The 16055-nt window shown below is 43.6% G+C and overlaps 1 non-coding gene across 1 annotated transcript; it reads right to left on the minus strand.

Moving 5' to 3' along the window:
- Window positions 1-12170: 12170 nt before the first annotated feature.
- TRNAA-AGC (transfer RNA alanine (anticodon AGC)) lies at window positions 12171-12243 on the minus strand. The gene has a single exon. It is a non-coding gene; the product is annotated as a tRNA-Ala (tRNA).
- Between the last annotated feature and the right edge of the window lie 3812 nt (window positions 12244-16055).

Consider the following 16055-nt stretch of genomic DNA (forward strand, 5'->3'; position numbering starts at 1 on the left):
GGTCTGAAACCTTCTCTGGTGGCCACAAGCCACAGTGATCCCCACCAGGCTGGCAGTGACCTATGCAGTGTGGTCCTCCGCTGCCAAAAAATGCACAAACTGGTTAGAGATCGAAAAGGAATCCAAGGGGAGTGGGAGGAAAGGAGCAGCCCAAAATATCTCTTGAGGATAGTTCTCGTTGTTTTGCTTCATTCTTGTTGGGTCACTGCCTAACATACAAATGTGACTGTGGTTTTCTCTTGCATAAGAAAGCTATTGGAACAGGTTTTCTGTAATGCTGTCTACGTGGAGCCCTTGCTGAATTGCTTTTGAAATTGATCTAGCAGTGATGGATCGCTGTTCTGCACTGGGTCCAGACATGCCCACTCTGTCTAAACACTCCAGGGGCCCTCATGGCATGCTTTATTTATTAAAATCTCAGATTGTCTTGCATATATAAGAGCTCAAAGTTACTCAGATGAATTCAACCTTTCTTTAGGTTTTAAGCCAGCCCTAATAGGAAAGTAAACAGCATTTTAGAAGGTATTTCTGCTCAGTTACAACCGTCCATTAGTAAAACCAACTCAGTATGTGCATATGTCCCTGTACTTGTGCATTGCAGATTTCAGGCTGCAAGTGATACAGAAGTGGTGGGCATAAAGGTCCTAAATCCCTTGGGACTGATGCTCAAGGTAGTCTGAGGAAATGTTCCATGGGATGGAAGCAGAAGACAGGATCTGTGGGATGTTGTGACTGAGAGCATCATTTCCAGCCTTCAGTGGAGCTCAGCTGTTCTTCAAGCTTGTGCTCAGAGTCGAATTCTGTTTGAGAGTCCTTCCATGCAGGTGTCTCCTCTGTCAGGTGAGCAGGTAGAATAAACTAGAGCCACTTCGATACCACATAAAAAAAATATGAGTTGTTTGCAGTGGGCTCCACAATATATTAACAAGACAGCACAGCAGTGATCTGGCATCGGAGTGAGTCAGGGTCATAGCACCAGGGATAATGCACAATGTGTGATTTCCTCCTGCGTGTGTATATTCAGGCTTTGTCCTGATTTTGTGGGGAATCTGGGGTAACTCAAGAAATACCTGAGGGAAAATATCTTCAGAAATGTGACCTGGCTTGCCATGGCTGTCTTTGTCTTTACCCTCAGGCAAAGGCAAAGAGAGCAGTACAGGTTTATGTCTGGATGTGGTGACTGATCCACATCAGAATCAAGCCAGGACTGAACCACAGCTTTCACCAGCTCTCTCCCTTTAAGTAGCATGCAACAGGACCTGTGAAGATAGAATAGATGCTGCCTGAGTTGGTAGCATTGCTACAAAACCTCAAGGGTTTTTAAATTGAGCCATGTGCGGGACGGCAGTCTTCGAGAGCTCACATTCTGTTGCCAGTCATTTTGGGGTAGGAGAGAAAGGGTTGCACAGCCTGGGAAATGACATTCACCTTCTCTATTGACTGTCACCAACCACTTGGGTTACTTCCGAGCAATGAGCACTTCTGAGCGCAAGAGACTGTTGGTGGTTTTAGTTGCACGACTTCACTTTCTTGGATGCTGTATTTCTATCTGATATTCCTTGGGCAACCATGGGTCTCTGTTAACAGAAGATGGCGTTACCCTGTTGGGTCACAAGACTTGTCAGACCGCAGTGGTTGCTTTGTTGACCTCAGGTCCAGATGATCTGGGAAGGTGCTTGATCCGTGCATCTCCCAGACCTTTGGCTTCTCTGACACGGGGACTACATGAACCAACAGGGCCATCGTGCTTCAGTTTCCCACCTCTGGTTGCCTTAGGCTCCTCCAGTCGTCCATGGATAGCTTGACCTGACACCTGGGTCATTTCAGGCACGCAGTGCACTTGGGTGTCTGAAGAGCTTTTGCAAGAAAACGTCATCATTATAGATGAACCACATTCTTAGCTAAGAAGAGTACACATCCTTCACTGTTGGGTTTTGGTCATAGCTACAAAGACTCTTTAAGCCAGAAAATGATAGAGGTTATGGTTTCTTCCTCTGTCAAATAGGAAAGCAGCCCTTCTTCCAGGGTACATAGGTGTTCCTACCCCCATCTGCTCTCCACTGTGAAGACAGAGCCCTGATGATGGGAAGTTCACTTCTGGGATAGGTGGTCTCAGCTGGGTAATAAAGGAGGAAGTGAAGCCCTTGGCTTTGACCTGCTGCTCAGAGGACATGGCTGCTAGTGTCATATCAGCAGAAAATATACAAAACTTGTGCAGGATGATCAGAAATGTTTCTGAGTCAATTGTCTACCAGCAGGCTTTTGTTGGGTCAGTTAGTGTGTGTAAGGCGGTACCTGGAGACCTGAGCCTGTGAGCTGGGGTATCTGCCCAGTGCCCGTACATGGTGCAGTGTTAGCATAAGACATCTTCTGTAAGATGTGGGCAGATAGTCCACTGATTTTTACAAGCAGCTTTCATCTCCCTTCCCCCAGCACCTTTACAAGTCCATGGTGCATGTCCTACCCCAGATGTTGTCAATTACTGGAAGTTACTTTCCATCCTGAAGTCTACAAATGTACAAAAAACAGGAGTCCTGGAATCAAGATGTACATTACAGACCTTGGAGAAGGCTTTTGTCCTTCCTTTCTGGATGGTGGATCAGTGAGAGATTTGTAGACTTTAGACATTTTCATTTTTGCCTTTTAAACCCTACCAATTTAGGCTTAATCCTGATCCTTTTAAAATCAATGGCAAAGTTCCCACTGACTTCAAAAGACATGGCCTGAGCTCTCAAATACTTTAAAGAACAATTTAAAACAAACAAACCTAAGATGTATAAGAACTGCATTTTCTCTCTCTATTAGGCATGCAACTTATTTTCTCCAAATGTAAACGTTACCTGGAGAGCTAAGCAGTGATGTGTTTTTTATTATTCCTTTAGGAGGCTACAGTACCCAAAGTATATTCCATACATACTTCTTCATTTAGGAGCCAAACATAGCTATGTAAAGTGAGCAGCTTGTTTACAGTAGGCCCTTATGGCTTGCTATCAAATTAGTGGCAAATCAGGACTGTAGTAAACAGAGGTCAAAGATCAAACCCACAATTTCACATAAAATTCCAGACCATGTACACAAAATTTAAAATGCAAAATCTTCAAATCACAAGACCATCAACTGCTCTTAAAACTAATCAAAAGCAGGATAAGGACTGGAGGAAATGAAATTTAAACATGATTTTAATCCAAATTTTAATGGAACAGCTACATCGTGGATATCTTTTAAACCATGACAGCTGACTCCATGCTACTTATTCTCACTTGCCATGAAACAAGGTTTTGGTACATCCCACTCACTCTTCATACATGTTGTTTGCTTCTTTTTCTCCAATTTGAAATAAAGATAAAATATACGAAAGTGTTTTGACCTAAGAATTTACAGTGTCTGTTCCTGCTCGTGCCCATGGTAGTTCTGCATCACTCGGTTTTAGTGCAGTGGTTCTCCATGTTCAGAAATGGCATGATGCCATTTGCTCCATTTTGTGCTGGAATGACTGTGTCTGAAGGCGAGCAGGTCCCACGGTTGGTGCTGCCTTCCTCACCTGGTGGCCAGTGCCCACATAAGTGTCTCACAAGAAATCCAGGACCATGCCAGTCCCGCAGGTGTGCATGGGACTAATCCCCAACCTGAAACCATCTGAGAGGAATCCTTGGTTTCCTGACCCAACTAAATGAAAAGAAGAATGCACACTCTTTCAAGCCAAAACTTATTTGTTTAATGAAGATTTGGTTACTGAATGCCACCAGATGTCAGCATACACTATATGATTGAAAGCAAGTGTCTAAGACCTCTTAGAAAGGAGCAGCGATAAAACTGCCTTCTGTCTCATGAAAATGATGTACCGGGTGTACAGCTTTGCTGTGGGGAAAATAATGGCTGGGATTAGCTGGAAGATGTTGTCTGGGAGGTTTTGCTTGAGGATCTGCTCAGTTCTTCCTTCCTTGGGGGTGCCCACCCACCCCACACAGCAGGGTGGGGGTCCTGCCTTCCCTCACCCCTTCTCCCCAGCTGCGGGCCTGCGGCAGGTTAGGCCCGTCTTCAGGCCCATCCGCCATCTACAACTCCTCCCGGGGTTTCCCAGCACAGCTCCAAAAACCTGCATTTTCCTCAGATCCAGGGCAAGGGGAGGAACTTGCTATGGATCCAGAGAACTGGTTTTTGTACCCATAGTGAAGGTTCACCTCAGCCCTGAATACCACAGCAGTATCTGCTCTGGCTCTGTAGGAACGCAAGAGCCCACCAAGGAGGTGGGAACAGAGAGTGACAAGTGACAGCTTAGGGAAAAAAATAGGAGTAGCAGGAAAATTGTGCTGTGATTTTTTTCCCCTGACATAGTCTTTCCAACTCTGGCAAGTGCCAGTAAACCAAAGCTGTCCTCTGCATCATCCAGTTTAATGCCTGAGCAGAACAAGTGATGCCAGTTTTAGACCGTAATTTATGTATATGAGGACTTTATTTTCTCCTACTGAAATCAACAACAAAGCTCTTCAGATTAAGGGCAAACCTTTGCGAACCTTCAGCCAGGCTTCTTGCATCTTTTTCTTGCCTGTCTTATGACAAGACCTGTAATAAAAACAAATGTGCCCAGTCTACGTCCTGATGACTTGACAATTTAAATTTCTATACATTTTTTAATGAAGACCTACAGAGCTGAAGCTATTTTTCTGCCACCTTAGATTTTGCCCTCACTCTGCCATTGACCACACATGTCCCAAGCAGTCAGAGCACTGAGCTATTCAAATGCACAAGTCCAGATAATGTAGCCAGAGCCCGGGGGGCAGCCGAGCAAGGTTCATCTGGAGCTGGCAGTCATAATGCCGTACAGCTGGGCTTCCCAGGACACGGCCTCTTTTTCTCTCTTGAAGATACAATTTAGTTGTGAGGATTTTCCTGCATTTGGCTGACTTTCTGGGTGTTCAGCAGCTTTAGCTGAAGGTCCAGTACAAAAACCCTAAGAGCACTGGCACCCCTCCAGACTTCGCAGCCGTGGCTACCGTGCTGCAGCAGATAAATCCTGCCGCAGGCACGCGCTGTTGTCACCATGCACCGCCACAGCAGGTCTGAAGATTTGGGGCAGCTTAGACGTTGCATGTTTGTAGGGAAGACACAAAAAGCTCGGTGCTTCTGGACACTATCACCGCTGTTGCCTACGTGCTGTTCAGCTGCTTGCTCCTGCTCAGTCTGGTGCATCCCAGAAGCATCAGATGTCCGTAGCAGAGGCATGTGTATGCAGACCATGTGTGCAGCAAGCTCACTGCACGTGTGCAGGCGTTTGCATCACGGATACTCAAGCAATCCAAGGGCAAAAGATCCATCAGGTCTTTCAATCTCACCCACAGTATGAGCTAGAGCAATGTGAGGATGGCTCTGTTCACATCAATTAAGTCTCACCTGAAGAGGGACATGTCCTGCATACGTTTTATGTTGGCGGCCTTGCAGTAAGGCTAGGAGACTTGTAGTCATGAGATTGCCTGGGAGAGCATCAGCAACTGTTTAAACAGGCTCTGGCTATGGCCTGGGGAATTCCCCCACCTTTCGAGGGGAACAGGCAGGCACCTTGCTTCAAATCAGCAGAATATCCTTAAACAGGATTTGGGTGCCTATGTGCCTTTGAAGATTTGACCTGTGCCTTGGTAACCTTATTCCACTGAATAGCCCATTGACTTCAGAGGAAGGAAACTGCGTATTATAAAATCTGTATTCCAAAACCACAGTGAAACCAGCCCTGGAGCCAGATACTTTATATATTATAGCCTTGACAACACTTACATATGGTGGCAGTGAACTGAAACATAGTATGATAAGGTCTGATCTGGATTGGATCTATCTGGGGGGAAAAAAAAAAAAAGGCGATTTAAAAATAAAAATTATAGCATTTTGGTAAATCCATAAAATCCCTGCAATATTAAGGATAAAAAAATAAAATAACCTGAGGCAACCTCCAGGAGAACTGGACAGAGAAAGCACTGGTTTCTTCCCTCCAAGAAATAAATTGTTAACATGAATATCACATATGTATGTACGTGTGTGAGTGTGCTGGGAGCAGGGGAAGAGTTCAAATATGTTTAAAAACGAGTCAATTGATATTGCAAAGCTTGTATATACACAATATTGCTCGTTAAAATATTTGGGGAATTGGAAACAAGCTTTCTTCATAATACGAAGAACAAAATCATTTTATGCCTTTGCATTTTAAATTAAGATTCAATAAGTTGATTTCCTTAGAAGTTCTGATTTCATAAATGTATCTTTTTGCCTTGTAAAATTAGATAAGATGTCCCGATTATAAAATAGATTTTTTACATGCCAATGATCAAAGTCCAATGTTTTTTACATTAGCTATAGAAATACTCCCTGGAGTGTTTTGGAAATGCTGCTTTAATCCTAGTAAAACCATCCAAGCAAACAAAACCTGTACACATCCTCAGAGATGTGGATAAACTCAGATTATTTGGACTGCATGACATTAAATAACAATAAATCACAAGCATGGTGATAGATTTCTTTCTCAGAGAGCATCCTCGCTGAGGTGTGTCGACACAGATGTTTCCTGAAAGAACAAGTAGAGATCCCTGATGCATTTGCTGCAGAAGTGTAGATGTTTACTTCGGTGAAGTTTACACCAGGTGTAAGCAAATAGGACTGTGAGATGTTGCAGGGGTATCTGGGGCCGGGGGGCTACATTTTCTCCAGCCAAATGATGGATTTTAAATACTGCACAGAAGAAGAAACTAACTGCATTAATGCAGAAAATATATATTTTGCCTGGGATTTGGGGTTTCTGTAGACCTAGACAGTTTTATTAAAATATGTATTCACATTCTTAAAAACCAACTTATATAGAAAGTACCTCCATCAGGGCTGCTGAGTGAGATTTATCTTCTTTTGGGGAAAGCATTTCTTTTCTTGCCAGAAATTTAGGCCCTTATTTAGAGTCTGTAGAACATTCCTCCTTGTATTTATTACATTTTTACTATATTATAATAATTTTAAGATGCACAGATTTTTTTTGACCTCAGTCTGTATGACAGTGTCCCTTTTTCAGCATAGACATGAGGAACTGATCTTTCTTCTGAAAATACCTTTTTTTTTTATTATTAGAAAGCCATTTGTGATACAGAGTTTACAGACTGTTTATGATAGTTTTGAACATGATAGAAAGAAAAAAAGGACAGTATAAATTGAAATCAAGCTGTACCAGACAAGGAAATGTATTATATATGGAAAAGATTTACAGGATTTCAATCAAGAGTGGCTTATGTGTGTAACACATGGAGAAGTTTCAGTTTGGTCATTGCAGATCTTCCAATTCCTCATCCAGTCCTTGCACATGTGGAATAAATGGATTCCACCCAAATCTCAAGTCTGCAAGGTTTTCCTTTGCCCTGTAATATACTCTCCTAAGCGGAACAGGTTTTGTGGCTTTCTCCTAAAGGTCGGTGATCCAATCCCACATGCATGTGTGGGTGGGGAGAGCCCATTTCCAGCCCATGGTGGAGCTGTCTTTTCCAACTATTACCAGAGTTTCAAGCAGGAACCCGCTCATCCCTTTATAAATCAAATGTGGTGATTTCTGTTGTTTAATAACCACAGTTTTGAACGCACACAGATATCTGTACTTATTACCACAGTTATCTAGGTCAGCATTGTATCCACTGGTTTGCTAGCTCAGGATGTGTGTAACTGAAGTGTATGGCAGAAACCGTGGTGATTGGCTTTATAAATAGCTGAGATATACATAGAAACTATAAGCTGTGGGGATTTGAGGGCTATGACATTTTGAGGAGTTTTGATTTTTTTTTTCCCTGTTTCCTTGAGGGTGATTTAGATTCTCTGTGAGAAATGATATTTTGGAATTTGAAGGCTATAGCAGGTTTCCTCTAACTTTTTACATCGGATGCAAGCTGCATTTGCAATTGCTGTAAGGTCTTGTCTCATCCCTCTGACTTTTCCATTTTTGTATTCTCTTTCAGGATGAATCCTTCATATGAGTACATCCTCCCTTTTCCCCTCTCTCCTGAGACGTGGGGATGGTTAGGTAGGGGTTATGACATTAAGCCTGTGGTGGACTTTTGAGATCACATTTACTTGACTTGCAGGGCTCCTGAGTGTGCTACTTCTGGAAATCCAAATGTAGAGACTGCTAAATAATCCAAATAAATACTGCTAAATAGAAGAAGAAATAAAAATCTTCTAATTTTTGCTAGAAAGATCACAGGGTTGGCTTGTGAAACAGAAAGTCCTGGAGAACAGACAGGCACCAGTGTTGCAGCCCAGCCCAGATACAAGTGTCCATCCCTGGTGGTGGGAGGCAGGGGGATTTGGGGCACGCTGCCTTCCAGCTTCTGTTGCTCTGTCTGCCTGGCACGCTGCAGATCTGCACGGCACTGGCAGGGATCAGGGCAGCAGGCTGCTGGGTTTCACCCTAACCTTAGCCAGTTTTGTAGTGCTGCACAGACATTCCGGACAAAGCAGTCTAAAATAACCATCAGCTATTTTTGCCTTACCTACCACTGAAAATGAATTTCCTGCTGTTAGCAGTATTATCGCTGAGAGAGCTGCTTGGAAAATGGGTATGTATTCTTTTGCAATGATACTTTTTTTTTTTTAAAACTTAATAAAAAGCACAACTCAACTTCAGTTTTCCAAATGAACGTTTGAAAATTGCCCTGTAAAGACAGGTTTGTTACCAAAAAGAAAGAATAAAGAAAAGCAAACTTTTCATTTGAAAATTTTCCATGGAATATATATTTGCCAGTCATTTTAGCCTTTGTAGGTCACTCATCTGCCTCAGGTATGGCTTGCAAGTGTTCCTTGTGTTGATATGTCAGTGGTTTTAAACAGCATGTTGCAAGCATCAAGCTCTTGCAACAAATGACTTCAGTGCTGGTAGCTCGATCTTACCTTGTCTGGAGATATAAATACAGATTCCACTAATCCTGCTGTTTTCAAGAAGGAAGGGTGTATTTTGTGTGTGTTATTGCTAATAATTTGCATTCTGGTTGTACCTACAGTTCCCCAGCACAAAGACTCCACCATACAAACACAACGAGATGCTAATGCTTTCCCCTAATAATTATTATCACATGGAGAAGAACAGCGACTTCCATTTGCTCCGTGCAGTTTGATTCAATGCTCCAAGGTACTGAAAGCAGCTACTTTGAAATCATGTTAGATCTCCGTGTGCGGTCACGTTACAGCCAGTTTGTTTGTTTAGGATTCCCCATGTGTAGCACATGGCCTAGTGGTGCATGCTTAGTTTCCAGCACATGCTGGTGCTGCTGAACTGTCAGAGACAAATTCCTTCCTTTGCAAATGCATCTTTATCTTTGAAGTGGTTCTTTGTGAGCTTCTTCTCAGCAGAATTGTGTGCAAAACTAACCACAAAGGGAACAACACATAGGAATTGAAAGGAAGGTGTTTTTGAATTAAATAAAGAAAAAAGTTCCTCTAAGAGATAGCTTAAATATTGTGTCCCTGCAAGGCCCAGGCTCTTACCCACAGTTTCCTATTTATCATGCCAATGGAGGATAACGATAGACAAAGACTTTCAAGTGGCTAGAGGTTTTGTAGGTTTTCATTCTGGGTAGTTCATGCAGAGTCCCAGAGTGGCTGAGGCCAGCAGGGCCCTCTGGAGCCACCCGGTGCCACCCGTGCCCAAGCAGGGACACCCAGAGCAGGGTGCCCAGCACCATGTCCAGGCGGCTTCTGAAGGGCTCCAAGGAGGAGACCCCACAGCCTCCGGGCAGCCTGTGCCAGGGCTCACAGTGAGCTGCAGCAATGCTGTGTGGGGACCTAGCTTTGTAGGAGCTTTGTACGCTTCATCTTGAAAATCCTGTCACCTCAAGTCACTCCATCCAGATGTTGAGGACTGAAGTCGCTCTCTGCTCTCCCCGGGACCTTTAGAGCTACAATGTAGAGTTAAGTGACAGAGATGTGTATGAAGCAAGCCCAAGTGTCGTGCTGCACTAGGAGAGCCCTGTGTCCAACGTGGTCTTCCTGCCATCTCAGAAGTCAAGGCCTTCTGCCCCCCATTTACCACTTTCCAATGTCTGAAGGTTTTTCATTCCAAAACTGACCCAGATTTCCTCTGCTCATCTCTTCAAAATCTCCAAGCTTTGTCCTTGAACAAAAGTTGATTATAAAGGATGTGGCTGGTCCTGAGGCCTCACAGGTAACTTGAGTCAAACTATCAAGGACTGCCACTGAAAGAGGCTTTCCTCTTCTCCAGTTCCCTCTTTCCCCAGCCCTGGCTGCACACTCCTTCCCTCCGCTCATTTTGGCTCTTGTAGTCTTGCAGCCCTGTGGAGAATCAGAGGCAAGAGCTAATCTGACTGAAGATTTTTATTTTATTTTATTTTATTTTATTTTATTTTATTTTATTTTATTTTATTTTATTTTATTTTATTTTATTTTATTTTATTTTATTTTATTTTATTTTATTTTATTTTATTTTATTTTATTTTGCTGGGTTAGTTTTTCTTCTTACGGTTATCCTAACCTTGATGTAAAAAAATGTCCTGCTTCACCCTAGAAATAATGCACACACTACAGTACACAAAAACAACATGTTACTTCAACTTTGCCCAAGAATCTGGTGTGTGAAGTCCCACAACCACCACCCTTCACCAAGGCCCTGTGTGAAGTGATGCAGCATTCGCACAGGATGCAAGGAGAGATGTGAATGGGGCCTTTTGCATGGCTTTGGAATGATTAACCTAATCTGCAATACAACCAACTGTCCTCTGGTGTTTAATCTTTCCTGGTCCATAATTAAACCGTAGGTTCCCAATTAAATTTTAAATTAGCAGTTCATGTAGGTGCTATTTTTATATTTGTCATAGTTGCCTAATGGCAGGGAGACAATGAACCCGTGTTGTTTTGGAGCAATTGAATTTTAAGTAGTGGAGCCTCAAAGCCTGCACATCATTTTGCCACATTTACCCTTGCCTAAAAGCACTGACACCCTAATCAGTCACAGAACAGAGCATGCACAGCCTGTTCATCAACACTTTCCTTGGTCGCAGCCTGCCAAAGTTATTGGGAGAAGGTTTTGCTTGTTTCAAGACTGAAAAAAAAACAAAACACGCCATAAATAAATAAAAATGTATCTAGCTCTCTGAAGGCCATTAAAAAGAAAAAAAAAAAAAGGGGGAAAAAAAAAAAGAAGAAGAAGAAGAAAAAGAAGCTCACAGCCAGCAAACCAAACTGAAGAGCATGCCTGCACCATGCTGTCGGGGTGATGCTGTGGGCTGGGGTCAGCTCTGCCCCAGCGGCGTGCGGCTGGGCCAGGCGCTGCCCGAGGAGCTCAGGCAGGGGCAGGATCAGCCCAGCCTGCTGGTGCTCGGCCTCCCAACAGCTGTCTCCCAGGCCTTGTTTATGACGGGAAATTACACTGTGGTAGTCACCAGGAGTCCCGAGCAACATGTTCTTACATGATGTAATTTCCCAGTGTAAACCATCCCGCTGGTGTCTCTTTCCAGTTGCAAGGCCAACAAACAGCACTAACACTGGGCTCAGCTGCTAGCGTTGCAGAAATGTCCAAGAATGCCAGTGCAAGGAGGTTACAAGCAAATTGCTGGTCTAAGCTGATGATGGGGTTAAGCTACAAAACACATGCACCTGTGTCCTCAGGAGCAGGTTGTGGGGGTGAAGAACAGGGACCCCTACCAGCAGCATCTCTGCCAGCAGCGCAGCTGGACCAGACCCTGGAAAGGACATCTGTCCATGCTGAAGAGAGGCAACTTGTGCTGCGTACACCCAGAGGTGAGCAGAGCAAGCAGCAGCAGGGACTGCAGCAGCAGCGTTTGCCTGCCCAGTGGATGTGCTCGCACAGTCCCACAGTTACTTTAAGATTTATGAGGTGTACATCAACTGATAGTGACATTCCCCCCGGCCCTCTCACTGACCAGGGACACTTAATGATTTCCTACAGGCACGTGTGGATACTTCAGAGCCATGAAATCTCAGCCTCAGATACAATTCGACATTTACACATGACAAAAAGTGCTCTCAGGACACTGTGGGGAGGGACGGGAGGGCATAGAAGGAAAGGAACGTTTCAAAAGGCTTCAATTTACCCAGCATAAAATCACAGGATGGCTCGGGTTGGAAAGGAACTTAAGGATCATCTAAACTCCAACCCTCTGCTGTGAGCAGGGATAAAAGACTGGAGAATGCGGGCATCGATCCCGCTACCTCTCGCATGCTAAGCGAGCGCTCTACCACTTGAGCTAATTCCCCCTCTTTTTAGCTAATTTCCCCCATCTCATCACACAGATGCACTTCGCAGGAAGAAAAAAGAGATGATGATGATAATCATAATAATACTTTGCATTTGATGTATTGCAAGGTCTGAAGCAAGCACTGACCTCTCACACTGTCAGCAGGGAGACCAAGGAACTTTCTGATCCCTCGGATCTTGCTCGTGACATTTTTCCTTACATGAAGCTCCCTTGAGCACAACTGCTTTACGCCTGAGTAAGTAAAAGCAGAAGCAGTTGTAATGCCCTGCTCCTCAAAGCATAGATGAGAATCTATGGTTAAGAGCCTGGTTTAGGAAGTTTTCCTCTCTCCTAGCTAATGGATGGGAAGCCAGCATTTTCTGTCAAAATGAAGTCACAGTAACATGGCAAGAAACAGTGGTATAACTGGGCTGTTTCATAGACTCCTCCCAAGCTAGGTGGATCACTGAGCACATCCTCAGAAGATAAGTAATTCATTTATCCTTCTTCTTTTAGAGCTGGCAGGCAGAAGCACAGCAGCCTGAAATGCTGTATCTCCAGGGAGAGCATGGAGCTCGAATACAGCCATGATCTCAGCTGGAGAATTCAGGAAACCTAAATTGCCATCCTGTAGCAGAGACAGCAAGCACGAGAGCCACAGGTGGTGTTTTCCTCCCCAAAGGCACGTTGGTACTTCAGAGCTGACAGCAGTGATCTCTTTCTTCAGCAGGTATCAGCAGGAGAGAAGGTAAATACACACCGAGGGAAAGTCATCCACCTGCAAAATCCTCAGTGCTTGAATTATGTCTGAAAACCTCTGCACAGAAATGAGTTTCCTCTGCAGAAAGGGCATATCTTCAACAGCAAAGGCAGTTTTAACACAGCCACTTGCCAGCACACAACCACAATCCACTTACAGCAGCCAGTCCTGTTATGAACCTGAGTCTCTCCGGGTGATAGCTGACAGCCTTTAAGATACTGATAATTTAGATGAACTAAACACAAATATATTAATACATGGTAAAATATTGTCTCTGTTTTGCCCCTACAGCAACATGACAAGGACAAAAAAGTGCCATTTTTTGAGAAGTGGTTGGATTTAATACTGAGATTATTTGGGCTTTTGGTGGAAACTTTTCTTTTAATCAGCTGTCATCCCTGAAAGAGAAGGCATTAGGTATTGAGTGGCTGCAAGTGGCACATCAGCTTTGAGATCTCCAGCTTGTTTGTGAAATAAACATCAATTTCTCAGAGCTTAGAAATGTGATGGTACGGTAGCAACCCAAGTGTCCTGTGTAAAGCCACAGATCTCCTCGGGATTTGCCTGTGTACCCACAGAAACAGCACTAAAACTGCGTGATGCTGGAGGCTGCGGTGCCCGGGAACAGCATGCACACTGAAGATGGCAAGAGTTGGCTCGGAGTTAAAACAGTGAATTTATATTTATTTTCTTTTATTGCTTACTCATTTACTAAGAGGGAGAGAATTTGTCACTTGCTCAGTTTTTCCAGCACTGCATCGTCTCTCCCTTCCTCTCTTTCTGCACATTCTTCAGACGGTTTGTATAGGACTTATGCGCTCTCTCCTACACCCACTTAACTCCCAAGGTCTCTGAAATGCCTACACCCTTTATATCCACAAGAAAGCTTTTTCTTATAAATGACAGGAGAAGTGGAGACCCCACACACAGCATGGGGGAGGCAGAGGTCACTCCCTCTACAAAGAGCACATCCTTCAGCTGCCTCTACAAAGCCTCCCATTTTACCCCATGCTCCGTGCGGACCAAAGGAGCCCTGTTAGTGACAACTACTCTAAAAGCTAAATCAGCCCCCAGGGGAGAGCGGTGACATCCACCTTGGTCCAGCACGCAGAAGCCTGGCTGCTCCGGGGTTGTGTGCCAGCAACCTGGGAGGGTCGATCCCAAAGCCAAAACCAACACAATTAAAACAAAGCTTTATGTCTTCATTCTCCCAGAGCTGCAGAGCAGCGGAGGAGGGTGAGAGAGCCCTTCTCCTGCCTCTTTGCTCAGCCTCTTTCCTCCCCGGGTGGCAGGCTGTCTGGCAGTGGCTCTTTCCAGATGTCCCTGCCCACACCAGTGTCCTCCTGGCCTGAGGATCTCCTTGGATCCTGTACCAGGATCCAGGCAGAATTTGATGGCAATAGTGCCTTCCCACAAGGAAATGAAATCTCTCTCCAGCAATAACTATCACACACACTCAGAGCCACGGAAAGGGCCATTTTCTCATTAACAATTCCCATCACTTTTTGGGGTACTCCTGGTATTCTCCATGATAGGACCTTATTCATTTCTACTTACTTCTACCTTTACATCGTTTCATTTCCTGCTAGTTTCTCCCTAACAGCCTGCTTTGATTTATCTCCATGTGGCCAGGCAGGATATTATCAGCTAGGAAAATAGAGAGGCTCTTGATATTGATATTGATGTATTGATATTTATGGAGAAAACAAAAGGCATATATATTTTTTTTCCTCATTCTTTGCTCAAGCAGTTTCCAAATGGACCTTAACTTATAGCAGTAGCACAGTAAGGAAGGGTCCCAGTGCCAGGAGAGAACAAAGCTGCCCTTTTGCCCTTTCCCTGTCTTTTAGGAAATGGAAACGTAAAAACTTCTGTGATCTTTTGATCAGGTGGAAAGTTAAGGCTGAAGCCTTAGAGTAGCACTCATTCACTACCTGACACTTTAGTTGTCCTCAGGATTCATGAAAATTGGACTGAAATTTTAAGTCCTTTCTGCTCAAAAGTTGCCTTACTTTTAGAAGAGACATTCCTGCATCTATTTTGTCTTTGTGTGATAGATTTTTCCCTTCCCAAGTCTAGGACTTTGCACTTGCCTTTATTGAATTTCATCTAATTGATTTCAGACCATTTCTTAAATTTATCAAGATCATTTTAAATTCTTCTCCTGGCCTCCACAGAGCCTGCCAGCATGGAGTCATGTGGATTTCACAAGCACGTCTCTTCTTCCATCATTCAAGTCATTCATGAAAATACCAAGTCCAGGACAGATTTCTAAGAATTCCCATGCACACCACTTGTCCAGTTTGTCAGCGAATTCTTGAGAACTTCTTTCTTTTAATTACATTTTCCAACCATTTGTGCATCCTCCCCATAGCAGTTTCAGCTGGACCATCCCTGCATGAGAACATTTTATCCAAAAATGTCAAAAATCTTACCAAAGTCAAGACAGATCACATCTAATTCTGCCTTTTCAGTGATGTCCATTTATTTTCAAAGAAGGAAAGTAGATTGCTTTGACGTGATCTGTTCTTGACAATTGCATGTTCCTGTTTCTTACCATGTATTTTCTGTCTAGTTGCTCCTAAATAAATGCATTCATTTGAATAACTTTAAATCATCACGAACTTGTCTAAGTTATACATTTCTGGACCCTTCCCCTACCCCTCATCCACTTTAAATACAGGCATCTTTTTCTATCTTAACTCTGTGATATTGCCACAATTCAAAGTTAGTTGCTTCTGGTTCAGAGTTTGGTTTTGATAATGCTTTGTCTCGCTAAGTTTTATTAAGCCCTCCTGTGTGAGATATCTAACCCAACAAAATAGGCTTCTTATGTTTCACCCTGCTTTCTCCTAAGACACTGTCCCCTTGTTGCTATCAATTACATTGTGCATCTGTTTACAAATTCTTATTTTCAATTTTTTTTTGGTAGAATTTCTTCATCTACATCAGCTGCATCATTGAACCCTTTCTTTAGCCTTTTTTTTTTTTTTCTACATCTCTTGCTAATGGTAACTGCTTCGGGGTCTCTAAGTCTTTCTCATGGTTATCTTGTTCTTACACTGTAGCTT

This window comes from Anser cygnoides, chromosome 2 (genome assembly GCF_040182565.1).
Source record: "Anser cygnoides isolate HZ-2024a breed goose chromosome 2, Taihu_goose_T2T_genome, whole genome shotgun sequence".
NCBI lineage: Eukaryota > Metazoa > Chordata > Aves > Anseriformes > Anatidae > Anser > Anser cygnoides.